Source organism: Dermacentor silvarum, chromosome 1 (genome assembly GCF_013339745.2).
Source record: "Dermacentor silvarum isolate Dsil-2018 chromosome 1, BIME_Dsil_1.4, whole genome shotgun sequence".
In the NCBI taxonomy this organism is placed as follows: domain Eukaryota; kingdom Metazoa; phylum Arthropoda; class Arachnida; order Ixodida; family Ixodidae; genus Dermacentor; species Dermacentor silvarum.
This window is the reverse complement of record NC_051154.1, coordinates 203120876-203129227: the sequence shown is the minus strand read 5'-3', so window position 1 is coordinate 203129227 and position 8352 is coordinate 203120876.

The following is an 8352-nucleotide window of genomic DNA, read 5'->3' as shown; positions in this document are numbered from 1 at the left end:
TTTCAACTGGGGTACGGTGATTACAAGATATACTAGTGTCACGGTGTCATTTCGCATTCTGGTTGGCAGCGAGATTGCCACTTGGTGTGTCTGCTTATGTGCCCAGAAGGTTTTAAGGCATTAGCATCCTTAGGGTAGTTCACGCACTTTCCGCATCTATCTATGTATGTTTGTATCTAGCCATATTCCCGCCTACCTGGATCACGTGGTCGAATGAATAGCGCATCGGACTGTTGTGGTGAGGGAACAGGGTTCGAAGCCAACCGTCGGAATAACTTGAGTCACTGAGTACGTGGCAATGTGTGCATATGTGCCGCTCTTCAACCAACCTCTTTCACGCCGACATGGGTCGCTGTAGATGCGGGTACTGGGTAGATGCCGCTGATCGAAGAAATTCTTTGATGCCGACTTGGAGCACTGGGTAGAGAGAGCGAGAGAGAAACGAAGAGGGAAACGTAGGGAGGTTAACCAAGGACGTGCCCAGTTGCCTAGCCTACATTTGGGGAGGGGAAAGGGGAGTAGCACTGGGTAAGTGCCTCTCGGTCTGTGCAGGTCTTCAATGAAACTCTTTGATGACAACTTGGGTAACTAGGCATGTGCCACGGGGAACGTTCCGGTCTACAGTAACGAAAAAGACCCCTTTAAGTTTCTCCTACTCTGAGCGGAATCGAACCCACGTCGCAAGGTTTCCTCAAGGACAGCAACCCGATGCTTTACCAGGCTGCGCCAGAAATGTACTGGGTATGGGCCGCTTTGCAATGAACGTCTTTCACGCCAACGCTTTAGCGAGCAGTGCCACGAATGCACTGAGTATGTGCCGCTCTTCAATGAATCTCTCGCCAACTTGTCACTGAGTATGTGCCACTGAGTGTACGGCAAGCGAGGGAACCATTCTGAGCGTTCGCAAGCACCGGCGCGCCCTGCTCCTCGCCTCGAAGGCCACGCGCGGGCTTCTCGGCAGCGCCACTATAGATGGTGCAGCGTGTCCAGAAAGAAGCGCGAGAGAGGAGCCCGGGGCCGTATTCTAAAACTTTCCATTTGGGCGAAATTTCTTTTTTTTTTTTTTCGCTTTCAGGCGCGCGCTGATTGGCTGGTTGAGCAAAACCTGAAAAGAAGTCGCGCCACCTAGTTAGTTCCTGTGTACGTCATGTTGACGTCACGGTGTCCGTGCGTGTTCGCGACATGTATTGAATAAACGAGCACGCCTGTGTCGTACCGCGGCCGATAGATTAGAAAACAACACACCCGAACCGCTCTGCACTCGCACGGTGCGCCCTGTCGTGTGTTTTGCGAAGCGTTCGAGAGCGCGTGTTGGTAGTGCATGCTGATGTCACGGGTAAGTAGCCAGTTGACTTATTGAACGCGTCTTTCGCCTAGGCGAAATATGGCCGAAGTGGAACGTTTCAGAATACGGACTCCCATTTGCCGCATGAAGCGTTTCTATAGCCGGCGCGCAATGCGTTTCGGAGGCCACGCGCAGACTTAGCGGTGGCGCTGCTAGATGACGCCGAGTGTCCTTAGGGAAGCACGAAAAAGGTGGTGCGCTGCAGTACACGCCTCATACGCAACTGGTTTCGACGGTGGGAATACAAGTTGTGTCGCTATATTGATTCAATGCTACGCGCAACAATACCATCGACAGTCATCGTGAGGTGGGTTCTGCCGAATTTTTTTGGATTCACGGATGGCATGGGGATATGCAGCAAGTTACACAAGACAACTATCGCGGACTTTGAGAATAATTTTCAATGGCTTCTGCCACAATATTCTTTTTTTTATATTCAGTTTCAAAAATGATGCGCGAAGCTTGCCTGCCCCCTGAGCTGTTCGACCAGCGCGATATCCTTTTGTTTATTTTATTTTTTTGTTATTTTTTTGCTCACTGTACCCGTCTTGCTTCTTCCTACCCAGCACTTCTGGTTCAAATATATTTTCCTGCTTGAAGCGCCTGAAAGCGCCATAGGCGGTGATCAACGCAATCTGTTGGTTTGAAGCAAGCACTTAAGGGGCACGAACTTTTCGCAGAAACGTTCGGGCTACACGCCATGCACGTGATTATAGGACCGACCGAGATCGTGATGGTGTCGCACGCTTCTTAAACTAATGGCTCACGCGGGTTAACGTATACAAGCCCGCGAGTGCCTCGCAGTTTCCTGCATGGCGACCCTCATTTTACTTACATTATTTCCGCCACTTAAGCTCAAGTAAGTTGTCCTAAAACTGTCGCCGAGAAAGATGTGCTCCAGGAAAACCTACATAAACTATAGCGCTTGACATCAATCCAGGAAACGTATGCAAAAAAAAATGCTTCAACGATTACCATTTCGAATCGAGGCGGCAGTGACCCGTTTGAAAGCGTGAGTCAGCAGCGGAAGGCTCTTGAGAAAAAAGATAACGGCACGATAAACTAAAAAGCAAAACAATCATTAAGAAAAGTAGAGCGCGTAGGTGCGAATTTATGTATTTAATACATGATACAGCCGAGCACGGCAAGAAATAATCGAGTGAGGCGAGACGAAGAGATGATGTATAACGTAGAACAGCTGCAAACTGAAATATCGCGCGATAACGAGGCAGCAAGTGCAGTCATAATTGAATGCACGGTCTTGTCGGTGGTGACTGTGAGTCGGTGACCCTCAAACGGCCGACGTTATTGACCGCTGGCACAGCGAAGGGAAATGAACCCGAAACGAAACGACAAGGGGGAGCACTGCGTAGTCGAAGGAATAATGGACGCGAGCGCGCTGACGCTATTAGGGTAAAGCTCAAACAAGCAAACGTTGGCAAAGAAGTGAACAAAAAGAAAGGTCATAACTCAACTACAACGGCGAAATGCAAGTACAGCGAGCCAATGCAAGCCCCTAGCACCAAAAGCTTTAAAAAATGTAACAGGCGACGAACGCTGCAGAAGAGCACCGCTCATGTAATTAAAGGACGCTCAGCGGCAGAAAATGCTGAGGGGGAAGAAGAGCACTATAAGAGTGAGCAAACAGGAAGAACAAAAAAATATATATATATACAAAAACAATTCCCAATCACGGGATGTTCTGTGAGGAATCAAAGGACGAGAGGCGGTTGGTATATATACAGGGATCACTCGGAATGCTTTTGCTCTTCCGCGTAAGCTATAGCGATGGTCGTCGTGCCTCCAACGCACGCTCGCCCGCGGTGTTTTTTTTTTTTTTTTTTTTCATTGCTTTGTGCGTTACGTTTTAAAATGGCGATGCCGTTGTATGTTATCGCCCCCCCCCCCTCTCTTTCCCTTCCCTTCCAACAACATATTCGCCCTGTTTTCTTTCTTTCTTTTTAAAGCGTCTTCGCTTGAGCGCATTCCACGTGTGTTCGCCTCACGCTGAGCTGGCCGCACGGCTTCCCGACCACGTCGAAGGCACGACGTCCGAGCAAGACGCGTCGTGAGCGTCCATCAACCCGCAGCGCTCCGCCGGCGGTGAGCTGCCACACGCGGGCCGCTCTCTGCTCTGCCTTGATTGCCGCCATCGAAGGTCACGTGCGGCCACCAGACGCCAGCAGCAGCACCGGCAGCAGCTTTCATTCGTACCGGATCCAAAGACCCGTGCAGTGCTGGCCGAACAGACATTTACGCCCGGTCCCAGAAGATTCGCGGGGATCGCACCCTTATAGCATTGGGCGATCGGTTCACTTCCGCGCAACCTTCTATCAATTAACAACACGGGAGAGTTGACGCGCATGCACCTTCATGAAATAACTATAATTGCGACCGGAAAGGTCGAGCTGTATCCCAGTGTCGGCACTGAAAATTGAGCCTTCTTCGAGCGAACCTTGCACAAGACTGTTGAAACGAAAGAAGGATGGGTGGGGTGAAGGCGCCTTCGCCTGCGGGCTATACCGCTCCATGCCATGCGCCCACCAGATTGATCCATTTGTCCAGGTTCACAAATGGATGGCTAATGAAGGAGTGGTAGAACGTTGACCCATCGTATACACGATTTCGCGCTGTCCCCATATGTTGTACAGTGATCGCGCATGATGACCGTCCCAATATTGGTCATCTTGCTGTTTCTTTCCTCTTTCCTCTCCTTCTTGTTATCTGCCATTTCTATGTTTCTATCCCCTCCTTTCTAAAGAGTAGGCAGGCGTTGTGCCCCTTTCCGGTTGCAGTTGCCAGCCCGCTCCTCGCTTTCCCTTTCCTGTCAAATGTATATGTTTTCGAACCAATAATAATGATAGGCTCCGAAATGCAGTGTTGCCCTGATTTCTTGGCGCGTGTCGCAATACTGAGGCAAATAAAGCCGCTAATCCTGCCAAATAAATTTTAAATAATGTATAGGCATATTGGAACACGTAACATAAATTACCGTGGAGAAAATCACCTGCCGAAGCGTTCTATACGTTTATCTAGTGTCCGTTTTGGTGACTAATAGATCGTAAATATACCAAGTGCGTGTATGGGCTTTTAATTTACTAATATATATATATATATATAACAAATGAAGATGGCTGCAATTTTGCATTTACCTTCAGACTGTGTAAGGTTACATATCCGGGACAATAAAAAAAACAAACTAAGTTAACGTGATTTCCTTGCACGAAAATTAAGGCACTTGGGCTACAGTATCCCTGCAATTTTGTAGTATTCGGCGCTCGTGAAAGAAAAAATTCTTCGACGCGCGCTTGGTCGTATGTCGTCAACCGGGCGATGACAATTGCGTGAACTTTATATAGGTCTAATACTGATCTCGTGCCCCTTCATCCACCTGAATACTTCGTGCTGTATTGATTCGTGCGAGAGTCTTGAGAAACGGAAGTGGTGCGTTCAGATTAACGTATATACGAGAGAAGCCGCGCCGATATGTACACCTTTCTGCAGTATATCTGTCTCATTATGCACCTGCTGCGTTCTAAATCTCACCATACACTTTATTGAGATTAGTTTTGGAAAATAATTTGCTGCTACGGTTGCGAATGTTCACCAATAGAAAGTGTTTTGCAAAAGGGCAGAACCTGCAACGCTAAAACCCATTGAAATCGGTTTTGTAACATGAAACAAAAAAAAAGAAAGAAATGGATTCCGTGAGCACAACGTGACGTTTGTTAGGCCCATCATGCTGCGAAGCGCAAGCACGATGTGAACACCGCTGATGTGATGACAACCGTTGCTCCATTATGGTCACAGAGCCTAGACGCCGTGCAGCTGATTTGACTATTTACTTGCAGTTTTTGTAATAATAAGTGCCACCTAGAAAGCAATTTTTGAAGAAACTTTCCGAACTTTCAAGTCGCTAATTTCGTCAGGTTTTCCGTCATTTCGCTAAAGAATGTCGCCGGTCATTAAAAGGAAAACTTTGTCGCTAAACAGACAAGAAATTCGCTAAATCTAGCAGCAAAATCGCTAAAATGGCAACACTGCACAAAAGTAAGCCCAACGTTCACGCATCTGTTTGGTAAAACAACACATTCCTGACACAATATAGCGCCTCATGCATGAGCGGCACAACAAAATCACATGCAGTTTCAAGATCGTGATGACGCTTCACTGGATGTTCGGGACATGCTGCACACCAGAGAAAAAAACAATGTGTGGATCCCACGCGTTGTGAGAATCTGTTAAAGTACAGGTTGCATTGGTGTTTGCGAAGAAAGCTGTTCTAGTTTAGCGAGCGTTTGCAAACCGAGTAGAGCACACGACCAAGTTGGACACATGTTCACCGGGAAACGCCTCGATCAGCATAAATTTGTGATGCTTGAACATGCGGATCATAAGCATGACGACGACATGACGATGACGGCACGACGACAATGAGATGACGACTCTGGAAGGACGACGACGGAATGATTATGACGGTGCGTGACAATGACATGTTGAACGATGGAATGACGACGACAAATGATGATGACAGTGCGATGACGGCAAAGTGATGGCGACGACGGAGGCATGATGACGACGGCATGACAAAGAAGGAATGACCACAGTTGAGCAACCCCTCTGTGACGTAGTACGGCGGCGTAAAATAAAGCTTCGCCATACCGCGCAATAAAGAGGTCTGCCTCGCCTCTGCTGCTGGAATGACTATGCGTCCAATCGGGAGTCGCGCAATGTGCCAATCGGAACAAGCTCGTGGGAAGAGAGAAGTGAGACGCCAGCTCCATTTTACGCCGCACTCTTAACGTCACAGAAGGGTTGTGTGGACAGCCGCGCTTCGAGTAAATTGGACGAATAATTTTCCCTCAGTTATTTTGGTCTACATCGGAAAAGTGCTCGCGACTGCGCTTGAAAAACTGGACGATCGCCCCTTCACAGATAGAAAATGTTTTAGGACACTGGTCCAGACGGGTTTTGGAACTCTAGTCCTTAAGGGCTCTGCTGAAATTCTTAAGGGCTTGTGAATTGTGCGACCGACTTTGAACGTTGCAGCGCGTAGGGTCGCGTTATTGGGCGAACTTCCTTCAATTTTTTTTCTTCTATCACCTTTTATTCCCTTTACCCCTTTCCCCAGCACAGGGTAGCCAGCCGGTATTTACACTGGCTAACCTCTTTGTCTTTCTTTCCCTTTCTTTCTCTCTTCTCTCGCCATTTTTAAATGTAGAAAGCTGCAGCTGGACTTTTATGACAACTTCCTTCAACTTTCCAATGTTAACATGCCTGGTGAAGTTGTAACAAGAAGTTAATTAATGATTGGCGGGATCGCTGAGATCACGGCATGGCGATATGCCTGCGAGCATGTGCCATCCGCCGGCTGGATGTATCTCGAACTAACTTACGTGCGACGTCACGGATGCTGTAGCGATAGCGCGCTGGCTGAAGCGTTATAAGCAACCCGTGGAGAACAGCTCAGGAAGGAGACTGCTGCGGACTGCCGGGTGAAGTGCATGTGCGTGCGGCGTGTGCCCCGCTGAGGTCATAGTTCACTTGCGCGTGTCGTCGGGTTGAGTATGTTTGTATGTTTTGGGCCCAAATGCCGGCGTTTAGCGGTGTACACGTATGTTCGAGAGTGTGGTTTAGGTTATTAAATGTTATTTGTTCCGTACGCAACTGTTTGCTGCGCTGACGGCTGCTGACGAACACGGGGCTGCTGACGAACACGTCCACGAAGCCACCCGTTTCAACTTGTGCCCAACGCGCACGGCTCCTGAGTGTGCCCTTCGCCAGCGGATGTAGCGTCGGACGGAGCACGGCGGTCGCAAGCTTCTCGAGCATGAGTAGCACGACATCGCACTGCAGGCGGGGTTAGACGAACTCGTCGGTTCGTTGGAGCGTTTACTATAGATGACCAGGACAAACATTTCGACTATACCAAGGCATTGAACACGTGAAAAAGGTAGAGGTACACTGCCGATCGCACTCGCGCTGTAGGAAAGCGGCAAGCAAGCAGAGCAGAATATATAGTGGTCCAGATGCAGCTAGGGTTCGAACAGGCAGGCTTCAATGAAGAATCGTCATTGTTTAGCAGGAATCATTTGCGCGCTTTCGAAGGTGACGCCTCGGCGGAGCCCGTCACTCCGAATTAAAGTGGAGGCGGGTCACATGGTCACAGCGCGGACAGGGCTCCATAAGGTTGTCGCGAGTCAGGCACTCAAGACAAGGACATCGTGGCAAGACTTGTACAAGTGGGTGCCCATTCTTTCATGCAGCCCAACTTCGCTGTGTGCTTTTGCCAACCCACTCCTTTTACAGACGACGAACGATTAACGGATTCCATGGGCGATTTGGTTTAATGGGTGAATAGATTGCTTTAGTTTTTTGTTGCATATGATGTCCGCGTGGGTAGCTAATTTATCTGTAATGATATAATTCGAGCAAATTTTGGGGTGTTTCTTTCTTTCTTTTTTTGAACGCTTGCAGTAAAAAAAAAAAAGAAAAGAAATGCCACTGTATATCCGGTACCGGCTGTTAGGCCGCTCATCTCGCAAACATGCAGAAAAGGCGGTGTAGGGCTGCATGATGGTTTTGTATACCTTCGCAGTGTAGCGAGTTGCCCACGTGTTATGTGTATAAGGAGGGGTCCACACCCCTACGCGTCCGGGCGGCAACCGTTTCTGATTTTGAGGGGTCAGAAGGCCCGCGAGGTGTCGGGTGACGAGCCGCGGCGCGTGCCAGGGGGGCGCGGTGCGGGTGCGGAGAACGGATTCGGAGAACGCGGTCTTGCGCGCACTGGGTTGGCATTCCGCCGATGGTCATAATAGGTCCACGCGGACAAACCTCGAGTAGGACTGCTGTACGTGGTGTTGTGGCACCGGCTCCAGAGTCCTTTGCTGGCTAGAGACGCCGCCGAGGTTTAGAGTGACCTAGCAATGTTGACCACGTGTTGTTGTGTCCACTCCCCTACGCGTGCGGGCGGCCACCGCGTGGTGTCGAGGGACGGCTTACAGTGC